The sequence below is a fragment of the Delphinus delphis genome, chromosome 12 (genome assembly GCF_949987515.2).
Source record: "Delphinus delphis chromosome 12, mDelDel1.2, whole genome shotgun sequence".
Taxonomy (NCBI): Eukaryota; Metazoa; Chordata; class Mammalia; order Artiodactyla; family Delphinidae; genus Delphinus; species Delphinus delphis.
Genome location: NC_082694.2, coordinates 50,917,931 through 50,930,041, shown reverse-complemented (window position 1 = coordinate 50,930,041; position 12,111 = coordinate 50,917,931). Strand labels below are relative to the sequence as shown.

The 12,111-nt window shown below is 38.4% G+C and overlaps 1 long non-coding RNA gene across 2 annotated transcripts in view; it reads right to left on the bottom strand.

Annotated features, from left to right (window-relative positions):
* Window positions 1–12,111, bottom strand: part of LOC132434921 (uncharacterized) — a 321,045-nt gene that overhangs the window by 275,434 nt on the left and 33,500 nt on the right. The window lies entirely within an intron of this gene.

Here is a 12,111-nt window from a genome sequence, read left to right as displayed (position 1 = left end):
CACTGCTCTTAAAACAAAACAAAACAAAAACAAAAAGAAGAAAAACTTTTTACTGAAAAAACAAAACAGGTACAGAAAAACACACAAAACAAATAGATAGCTTAATGAGTTATTACAAAGCAAACACTTTTGTAATCACCAACCAAGCCAAGAAATAGAGCTCTGCCAACCCTCACCCCCACCCAAAAGCCCCTCCATATACTCATTCCAATGATAACCTCCTCTCTCCACAAAAGTAGCCACCATTCTGAGCATTATAGCAATCATGGCTTTCTTTACAGTATTATCACCTAAGTGTAATAAGACATCCAAGTGTACATTCCTGGACTATTATTTAGTCTTATCTGCTAAGCAATGTTTTCTTTTAAGTCTCTTTTAATCTATAGGTTCCTCCTCCAATCCTTTTCTTTACACCCTGTTAAAGAACACAGATCACTTAACCTGTACACTCTCCTACACTCTAAATGCTGCTAACTGTACACACATGGTTCAACAAGTTTCTCTGTCTTCATTTCCTTTATATTGTTTGCTGGGTCCAGAGGCATGATTAGATTCAAGTCTTTCTCTGGGAAGACTAGGTGCTGTGGTCTGAATGTTTGTGTCCCCCCTAAATTCATACGTTGAAATCCCAACCCTCCGAAATGATGGTATTAATAGGTGGGGCCTTAGGGAGGTGATTAGGTCGTGAGGGAGGAGCCTTCATGAATGGGATTAGAACTCTTATCAAAGAGATCCCACAGAGCTCCCTAGGGCCTTCCACCATGTGAGGATACAATGATAAGTCTGCAACCCAGAAGAGGGTTCTCACCCGACCATGCTGGCAGCCTCCAGAATTGTAAGCACTAAATTTATGCTGTTTATAAGCCACCCAGTCTGTGGTATTTTGTTATATTAGCCCCAGGGGACTAAGACAATAGCTGATGACGTTTTCTTTCACTGGGAGGCACACATCTGGTTGTCTCTCCTTTTGTGATGTCAGCAGCATGTTGATGCTCAGTGACTATACCATTAATTTGTTGAGGGTTGAAAAATGGTGATACTCTAAATCTGTTATTTCTTTTAAAATTATTAGCCTGAATGCTTTTATAAAAAGATGCTTCCCCTCATTTACTATTAAGAGACACAATGGCACTGTTCATACAGGACAAGTAGGATAAATAGTTGATTCTTTTGCACCGTCAGTTTTCAAGACAGTGAATTAGCTCTCTATTGACCTCTACTTTAAGGAGGTTGACTACTTTAATAGATATTAAAAATTGTAATTTTATTGTAAATTTGTAATTGTCTTCAAATTGTAACTGTCCTGTCTTTTCTTTAGGTTGGCTCCTAGGCCTTTGGCTATGACCCCAGTAAATCTTAATAACTTCCTCACTATCTAGTATAACAAGGCACTTGAAGTTTATCCTGTATATTTACTGCCTACTATAGGTTGAATTGTACCGCACCCCCTCCCCCATTTTTTATGTTGAAGTCCTAACCCCAGTACCTCAGAATGTGACTTTATTTGGAGATATGGTCTTTACAGAGGTGATTAAGCTAAAGTGAGGTCATTAGAGTGGGTCTTAATCTAATCTAACTAGTGTCCTTATGAAAAAGGGGGGAAATTTGGACAGAGAGACACATGTAGAGGTAAGACAATGTGAAGAAACATAGGGAAAAGATGGCCATCCACAAGCCAAGAGGGGAGGCCTGGAATAGATCCTTCCCTCATGACCCTCAGAAGGAACCAACCCTGCCAATACCTTGATTTCGGATTTCTAGCCTCCAGAACTGTGAGACAATAAATTTCTCTTGTTTAAGTCACTCAGTTGTGGTATTTTGTTACAGCAGCCCTGGCAAACTAATACACTACCCAAGAGCTGAAAGCACCCATTTCCCCGAGAAGCACAGGTTTCTTTTAGGGAGAAATGATACTTTCAAGATCACAATCTGGCTGCTAGGTATGCTCATGACTACAGGATTTGTCACTGTTTCTAGGCCTCTTCAGTGGACGGAGACATGAAAAACCTTTCTATTATAAAACAATACACAGCTACAGAAAAACATACATTTTAAACATAAAATACCTCTAAGTTAATATTGATATTTTCAATTCAAATTCAGGACAGTAGGTTTTTCTATGTAACCCCTCCTATATTTAGTCTTCCACACTGAAAATGCTGGTACTCAAGGGCAGAGGGTAAAATAGAATTCAAATATTCCATAACTGCCATTTATATTACCCTGCTTTATATACATCACAGGCTCAGAAAAATACAAATACAATTACTGAGAACAGACAAAAATTTTTCCCATATTCCTCTCCCGATTCTCCTCCCAGTTTTAGTAGTTGTACTGTATCTACATTGTCAGAGAGCCTTTACATACCATACTATCCCTTTTAATCCTTATTTAATCCTAGTCGTACACGTAATTATTTGTTTAATGCTCATTAGCAGGCCTAATAGCAATGTCTCTTTAGTCAGTTTGATTGTCCAAAGGTTGTTGTCTAATAGACTCCTCAGTGAGAAAATGAGAGTGATATTCTCAGAGTTCTTGCATGTTGATAAAGACTTGTCTGTGCTTTTTATACTTGATGGTCAGCTTTGCAGTTTATCCTTGATTCTCATTTGTTTTCTTTGAGTGCCTTAAATATGTTACTCCATTTCGGTCTGGCATAAAGTGTTGACAAGTCTGATAATAATCTCATTGTGTTTGTCATATAAATCCCATGTTCCTTTTGCCTATATATCTAAAGGATTTTTTCCTTTTTTCTTTAAAGTCATTAATTTTACTAAATTATGTCTTGGGGTTGTCCTGGTGAATACTCTCAGATACATGGTGTACTCTTTCAACATGTAATTTAAGTTCTTTTTTCTTTATTATTTCAGCAAAGTTTTCTTGAATTATGTTTTTTAGTATTTGACTTGTTCCTTCACTTTGATCTCTTTTTTGAGGACTTCCTTTTATCTATATGTTGGATCTTTGTTGCCTTTAATTTGTCACTTTCTCTTGAATTGTTTCCAAATCTTTTAACTTCTTTTTCATTTGAAAAATTCTTACTCTTTTCATCTTTTATTTCCCTTAAGATATTATTTATATGTTCTCTTGTGTTCTTTTTAGTTAAGACTTCATTTCTAAAATGATTTTTTATTTTTAATTTTACGTTTAAAATAAAATGTGATATGTTTTTTTCATGTCAATATCATTTAGATTGTTTTTCTTAATACCTTTTAGATTATTGTCAAATTAAAGCTTATGGTCTCGATGTATTCTGTGGACACATGTTTCTGATGTCCTTTCACTGTTGGAAGTGATGTCATTCTGCTCCTTATTTTCCCCTCCCCCTTTTTTGCTATAGTAACTAATTTATTGTCGATTTTTATGTGAAAAGAGATTTCTGAATTTTTAGAAGGAGGCATGGTTTAGGGTAGCTTTGCTAACCTCACAGAGCTCCCTCTTTTGTTTCCATGAAGGGTTAAAAAGTGTTAACTGCTTGCTTCCTGAGATTTCCTGCCTGTGGTTCTTCTCTTTCCTTTGTCTATATTGCCTTTATCTTGATTAATTTTGATTCTACTCTCAGAAGGCTGGGTCAGGCTCTATTCTGGAAGGGAGCCCTAGCTGGTAATTTCATAAGCTTATTGAGACCAATCTGTTCTAGTCCCTTCCATCCTCCCTGTAGGCCTCTCACATTCATCCGCCATTGGAATAGGGGAAACACCTCCCAATTTCAACTGCTATTCACAAATTGGTCTTTTGCCTTTCCAGTAAATATCTATTGGCTATTTTTTCTAATCTGTTTTCAGGTGCATCAGAGGCCCTATTGCTTTCCTATGCTTTCTCCCACACAAATGGAAGGTCTTGTGGATTTTGGTGGCTTGTTCTCATTTGCTTGTAGTTTGGGTTTTCTGGGGATACCTTATCATCTAATTTTATGACAAATGTTTTCAGTTTTGCTATCTAGTGGCTCTAGGTATTGTAATATGGGGATTTGGAAAGATTAAAAAACTATGTCACTGCTGCCATCATCCCAGAATCTTCTCACTCTTAAAGCATTTTTTTTTTTTTTGTGGTACGCAGGCCTCTCACTGTTGTGGCCTCTCCCATTGCGGAGCACAGGCTCCAGACGTGCAGGCTCAGTGGTCATGGCTCACAGGCCCAGCCGCTCTGCGGCATGTGGGATCTTCCCGGACCGGGGCATGAACCCGTGTCCCCTGCATCAGCAGGTGGACTCTCAACCACTGCGCCACCAGGGAAGCCCCTTAAAACATTTTTAAATGTATATTTAAAGCACAACAATATTGTCCAGCACACAGCCCATAATAAGGTGGTGTCCTGACCCAGCAGGTTGCATCAGAGATCTTAGAGCTAGACAGAGCTTCAAGGAATCATCTGGTCCAACACCCTGTGGTCAGGCAAGAAAAGCATCATCCTAAATTTCAGAATAGGTAGCAGTAGCACTCCGAAATTAAGCACAAAGTAGAACCTACTATTTAGTAGTTTTAAATTTTGATGTTTTCTTATAGTGTTTATATAAAAATCTAAATAAATATCTACCACAGAATATTATTCATTCAAACTAAAATAAACGTCAACATACAAACAATTCAACAGTGCAAACAGCAGGTTTATGTTACATTGGGTATGGATGAGTGTTAAAATGTCTGTATTGGTTATAGTCATGAATTGGAAATATTAATTTAAAATAGCTATTTAAACCAAATCTGAAAATCAGCTAAGAGTAACATCCAATTCAATCAGTTCGTGAATAGCTTTTTGAGTGATCCAGAATATTTTAATGCAAATTCTTGTGAATTAACTGGGGAATAAAATCTCTGGTGATGGTAAAATATTGAATTAATGATAGAAGGTTCTTTTTTTAAAAAGAAAGACAGCTCTCCATAATAACAAAAAGAAGTAACTACAATACAAGATGAAAATAACCTAAAAGCAAACAGAACATGTCATTAATAGAGTCCTTCATTATCTAGCATAGCCTGTAATGGAGAAAATGGCAAGTATAATTCTGTTATCTTACCATAGGCAGTACACACACACACTGTAAAATCCATCTCTTCATTTTCTGGTTGAAAAGATCATTGTAGAAAAGGAGTGCCAGGGAGTGGAGGTCATGCTGATTTATTGGCAATTAAACCTGCAGGATTTCTGCACTCCCTTCAAAACAAAGTATCTGAGCCTATTCAGCCAGGATGATTATATAGTGGGCTATCTACTAAAACCCAGGAGTCTTTCTGTTAGCGCACAACAAATACAATTGACTTGTCTGTACTTAGAAGATTACTGCTATTTTCTGTGCAGATTCATGTTGTATTTTCCTCAAATAGCCTAAGCCCAAAGAATTACCTTGTTCATCAGTTTAATAAGCAGACTCTTACCAAGTGGTATATAATTCTGCTTGGGTGTATAAGAACTTTGGTACAAATAAAAATATGGACTCATTTAAAGCAAGGGAATGTATTACTGAATCCATATAATCTCTCTATGGTGCCTCAGCCCCAGCTTAATGAAATATTTGAGATAATATTTTGAGGGTTTGATGCTTATTATGGACTGAATGTTTGTGTCCCCCCAAAATTCATGTTGAAATTCTAACTCCTAAAGTAACAACATTAGCCAGTGGGACCTTTGGGAGATAATTAGGTCATGAGGGTGGAGCTTTCATGAATGGGATCAGTGCCCTTACAAAAGGAACCCCAAAGAGCTCCCTTGCCCCTTCTGCTGTATGAAGATACAATAAGAAGTCAGCAGTCTGCAACCCAGAAGAGGGCTCTCACCAGAACCTGTCCACGCTGGCACCCTGATCTTGGAGTTCCAGCCTCCAAAACTGTGAGAAATTAATTTCTGTTGTTTATAAGCCACCCAATCCTTGATACTTTGTTATAGCAGCCCAAACTGAGACAATACTAGTGCAAATTAACTGGCTTTTATCCATTCCATGTCTAGATACAACCCAGGTTACCTAGGCTAGCTGTTTAGACCATGGATGCCATTTATATACAAACATTCCCACTTGTCCTACAGATGGTGATAGGTAGGCTTAGGTGCTAGGAATGAATCTCAGCAACACAGGTAGGTGAGAAAGAGAAGGAAGGTAGGAATAGTTAGTTGAGAGTGGGGAAAAGTGATCAGGTTAACATTTCTGCCTCTGTCCAACCTCATTATACCTGAATTGCTTCTACTCCTTAGGAATAGGAATATGGCCACTGTACGTTGTACCATATAGGATCTGCCTCAGGCACTTGCCTGCCTCCACCATTCCTACTTTCTCTTCCTCCCTACCGGCCTGTATTGCTAAGGTCTCAATTATTCATCCATTCATTTCATTCATTCATTCATTCATTCAGTAAATATTTATTGAGACTTTAATATACACCAGTTACTATTCTAGGCCCTTGCAAAATGGCATGGCTCTGTAATGCATCTGTTTTTAAAAGTTGTTTTCATTTATAAAACTTTAAATAAAAATGATATATTTATTTTTAACAATATAGAAAATGAAGAAGAAAATTTAATCTGCATTATAATCTCAATAAATACTATTAAGCATTTCACTGTGTATCTTTTTGGTCTTCTTTTTACCTCTTCTAATGTTTTTAAGTTGAAACATTACAGGCATACAAAATGTTAGAGATCAACAAAATAAGCACCCATGGACCTATTACACCGTTTAAAAAATAAATTATTACACAAATTGTTGAAGGCCCTTTCCCAGTTGTATTAAACTTTGTCACTGTCAGGGGTTACCACTACCACGAAGGTTATTTTTATTTTTTACCACACTGACAGGTAGTATTGTAGTATATTTTTACTACATATATGTGACATATAGGACTGTTTTGCATGTTTTTAAAACTTTATATGAATATCATTCTGAATATACTCTGCAATTTGCTTTTATCCCTTATCATTGTTTTTGAGTTTTATTCATGTTTGTGTATATAGCTCCATTTCATTGATTTTAACTGTTGTATCATAGATATTCCAGTGGATTCTTTTTACTCATTTTCCTATAAATTGACGTGTAAGTTGGCTCTAATATCTTGTTGTTAAAAACATGCAATGACCATTCTATTCATATCCCCTTGAGCACAAAAGGGGGACTTTCTCTGGGATATATACCTAGGAATAAAATTGTTGGAACAAAGGCTGCAAATTATCTGGATATTACCAAATGGCTCTTCAGAGTGGTTGTATTAACTTATACCTACCACTAATATAAGTGTAATGTACTCTTAAAGTGTAAAGAGATATAGCCATACTCACACTCATGCACATATTGTATATATATCGGTGTGGATATCATATGTATGTATCAGGACTCAGAAGATCCAAGCCTGGATATTCCCACCTGGTTCTCTTTCCTTCTCTTCTTTGCCCTGACCAAATTTCTCTCACCTCCCTGGCCTTCAAGGTCCTGCTCCAGTTCCTCAGGAGGCCTTCCTTATCAACACCCCTCTCCAACCCCTGACTTCCCGAGGCAGCCCCTCACATATACTCAGCATCTATGATGGGTATTTAGTGTTTCAGAGGTCTATGTTCTAGCTCCACATCATATAATCAGCTCCTCAAAGGCAGGAGCCATTTTGAAGATTTATCGGCACCTTCCAGAATCCAGTGCCACATTCATAATGGGTTCTTGAAGAGATTGGTGAATTGTTGTTAGACTGAAGTCAGTTTCCTTTTGAAACCAAGCAGGACCCTGTGGGGCCCCCCCTGGTACAAAAGACTTTCTGTGTCCAACATTTCTTGTTTGTGGGAAAAAGGTTTCCAGCCTCCTAGGCCTTCCCTGAGTTCCAAAGGGCAGATTCAAATGGTTACTAATTAGGAAAGTGAGGGAATGAAGAAACAAAAGAAAGGCAGTCAAGAAACAATAGTGCAGCTATGGGGCAGGGTTCTGGTTCCTCCTCGGGGGATATGTATAGCAATCTGATATTTATCTCTGAGTTCCTATAGGAACTAAGGCCCCCAGGTGGAGGATGGTAACTTCAGGCTGAGCATAAGCACAGGGAATCTAGACTGGTTGGAATCAGAAGGCTGATGATTGAGATTCCTGGAACACCACCCTGTTAACTTACCACCAACCAATCAGAGGAAGGTCATACACCCCGTAGTCCTCCCCACAAATTTTGCCTATAAAAACTCTCCCCCAAAGACCGTCATGGAGTTTGGGCTTTTTGAGCACAAGCAGCCCGTTCCCCTTGCAATAAACCTTTCTCTGCTCCAAACTTCGATGTTTTGGTTGGTTTGGCCTCACCATATGTTGGGCACATGAACTTGGGTTGAATAACACTTTTCCTCCCCTAGAGAGGTCAGATTATATTCTTCGAGTGACTTTCTAGGAACAGCTATCCTCCCCAACTTTGGTAATAACCAGTTAAGATGCAGGTCCACACACCTATGGCTCCAATAATTTCATTCCCCTGTGTATATCTTACAGAAATGCCCTCATTTTTCTTACATTCCTCCTCTTACTAAATTCTCAATGACAGCAACAAATACAGGCTAACCTTCTTGAATCCACTACAAGTGATACACTATTCTTTGAAAACCATAGCTACATAGAGGTAAGCATATACAGGTTCACAGTTCATCTTTGTTCAGCTTAGAAGAAATCTATACTGAGAGTTTTAACCTAGTCAGTTACCCAAGCACATTCGATTCTTAGTCCTGGGTCCTTGAAAAGTCTTCACTCTCCTTCTGTTCTCTATTTCTAGCTATCTTCTAGTCTTCTCCTCCCATGTCCTGAGCAATATGCCTTTTTTGCCATATCTACTCCCAAAATTTGTTGTATTTCCCTCCACAGGGTATCAAATTTTTAGATTTGTGTTTTTATCAGAATTTACTGAATCTTCTTTGTTTTTTTTGTTTTTGTTTTGTTTTTACTTTTTTTGGCCACATCATGCAGGATGTGGGATCTTAGTTCCCCTACCAGGGGTAGAACCTGTGCCCCCTGCAGTGGAAGTGAAGAGTCTTAACTGCTGGACTGCCAGGAGAGACCCTGAACCTTCTTTCACTCTGAAAGCAGCATGATGTAGTGAAAAGAAAGCAGACTTTGAAATGGATAGAACTCTTCAAATTCTTTGTACAAGTGAATCTCCACTCTATCACTTTATCGTGTACAGAAAGTTATTAAACCTCCACCATTTTTCAGGTGGGGAAGTTGGTACCTCTGTCTCACAGCTGCTGAGAGGATGAAATAGGACAACATAGGTTAAGTGTGTTTACCATAGTGTCCTGCATATAGTAGGTGCTTGGTAACTCTTAGTGTCATTCTTCTTATTCTCCTTCCTCCCTCTTGTCTGCATTCCAGAAATTCTATCACTACTAATTAATTATTTTAGACTCCTAACTGACAGATATTTTAAGTCCGTTGTCCACTGTAAAGGAGTGTATTAGGCACTTTGTCCCAGGAAAGAGAAATCTGATGCAAACCTGTTACCCAGGTATATAGTGGGGTACTGAAATGGACACTCTTTCATCTAACCAAAACAATCTTACCAGCTGCGCTCAGGGACCTAATGAATATTTGCTTGTCCCCTAAAAGGAAAGAAATGTTTCTCTCCATGTATATTTTATACATATGTATTATATATATAATTTCCAATAAATATATACAATTGTCCAATAAATATACCTATACATATCTATACCTACATCTATATATCTATATCTATATCTATATCTATCTCCTTACACTGGTTTTCTTGTACACATACTGTCTTAGTCCATTCAAGCAGCTATAACAGAATACCATAGACTGGGTAGCTTGAACAACAGAAATTTATTTCTCATGGTTCTGAAGGCTGGGAATTCCAAAATCTAGGTGCTAGCAGATTCAGTGTCTGGTAAGAGCCCACTTCCTGTCTCATAGACCACCATATTATTATTGCTGTGTCCTCACATGGCCAAAGAGGGTATGCAGCCCTCTGGAGGTCTCTTTTATAAGGGCACTAATCCCATTAATGAGGGTTTCACCCTCATGACCTAATTACCTCCCTGAGTCCCCACCTCCAAAATACCATCATACTGAAGATTAGTTTTCAGTGTATGAATTTTCAGGGGACACAAACATTCAGTCTTTACCACATACAAAAAGTAATGGCATCATTACACCAGAGATATCCTACCTCTCTCTACAGTTAATGTGCTTTTTACTACAGGACTTCTAAAATATTTTTAGACTATTTTAGAATAACATGTTATTACTTAGAATATTTAATTAGTTCTTTTAATAATAAAAATCTCGAGGGACTTCCCTGGTGGCGCAGTGGTTAAGAATCCACCTGCCAATACGGGGGACATGGGTTCGAGCCCTGGTCTGGAAAGATCCCACAGGCCATGGAGCAACTAAGCCCGTGCACCACAATGACTGAGCCTGCGCTCTAGAGCCCACGAGCCACAACTACCGAGCCCACATGCTGCAACTACTGAAGCCCGCACTCCTAGAGCTCATGTTCCGCAACAAGAGAAGCCATTGCAAGGAGAAGCCCATGCACCACAGTGAAGAGTAGCTCCCGCTCACCTCAACTAGAGAAAGCCCACGCGCAGCAATGAAGACCCAATGAAGCCAAAAGTAAATAAATAAATAATAAATATATTAAAAAAAAATCTTGATACCAGTAAGATTGCCTCAACACAGTGCAGTTACTTTCCTTCCTATGTGTATCCATAAAGTAAATTCTTTGAAGGGTAAGCAGCTAGAAAAGAGTTAGTTTATTTTGAATTAGTTACCTGAAAAAGCTAGTGGAAAGTCTCAGCCACACTTTTACGTATCAAAGTAAAAGAGCTATCCTAGATCGCCGCAGGACTAGATAACTTGAGACTAAGAAAAAAAGAATCATTCATTAGGAAGTGTGAGAAATGTCTTAGGGTTGATTTTGTTTAAATGCCAATGTGAATTGATCATTAGCATTAGCGAGAGCCGTGCAAATAACACCACCTAAGAGGCTAAACCAACATGGAATTGTTTCAGAGCAATTAATTAACTTCCAAGCTTCTTGTATTAACACCACCTTATTTCCCCAGTGTAGATAGACAATTTGTTTTAAAAGTCAACCAAAAATTGTGATATTCTGCCAACAAGATTACAAGAGTGAAAAAACAACCCCCTAGTCAAATGCAAATTGTAGTCATATTAGTATGCTAATGAGCTAAGTGATAAACTGTGGGTCAAATTTCCTCCTCTTCAGCTTAAATAGCACTTGAAAAGGCTTATTTTCTAAATGTTTGGGAAACCTAGGAGAAGCAACAATTAAGGTTTATTACATGAATATTATCTGTTCAGCGATATGAAAAATTAATAGATGGGACTAAATTAAAATGAGACAATTCTTTCTAGTGATTTACAGGTTATTGAGAAGCATGGCTTAAAGGAAGCATATGTAACTATTCTAAATTTGGAGTGAAGTCTTTTCGAAATTTCTTATTTAACAATTAAAATAAAAAGGTCTGTTTTGTCTGTTTTGAAAGGAGATATGTTATCATGAGAAGGAATGTCTAGAGATGTAAATTTCTCTTTCTTGACCACTTATCAAAGAAGACTTTCTGGATTGAATTTACTCTCATCACCAGATTTCACCCTCTCACAAAGCAGTTATGTGCTTTTATACAATTTTTCTATAAATATTAACTACCTTTTATATATTTGTGTTCATTTTATAAGTTCCTTAAAATCCACAGCAAGTCTGATTGTATTTTGCAGCATCCAACTCAGCTCCTTGTCTGAAGACCACGCTCGGGAAAGCCAGGTGAAGACCCAAGAGGGCCAGAAGGTGAGGTGGTAAGAGCCTGAAAATGGGGTCACATGGATGCCGCTTCTTTTCTGTGTACCCATGTCCATCTACCCTCTCTTCCACTTTTGCAAGCTGGGCAAGTTACAAAATCTCCCTGGGCCTCAACTTTTACGATTCTAAGAGGGAGATGATAAAGCTTTATGTCCAAGGCAGTGGTCTGAACCTTGGCTGCACAATGGAATCACCTGGAGAACTTTAAAAATACTGATGACGGGGTCCGATCCCCAGAGCTTCCGTTGAGGAGCACAGGCTCCAGACGTGCAGGCTCAGCGGCCATGGCTCACGGGCCCAGCCGCTCCGCGGCATGTGGGATCCTCCT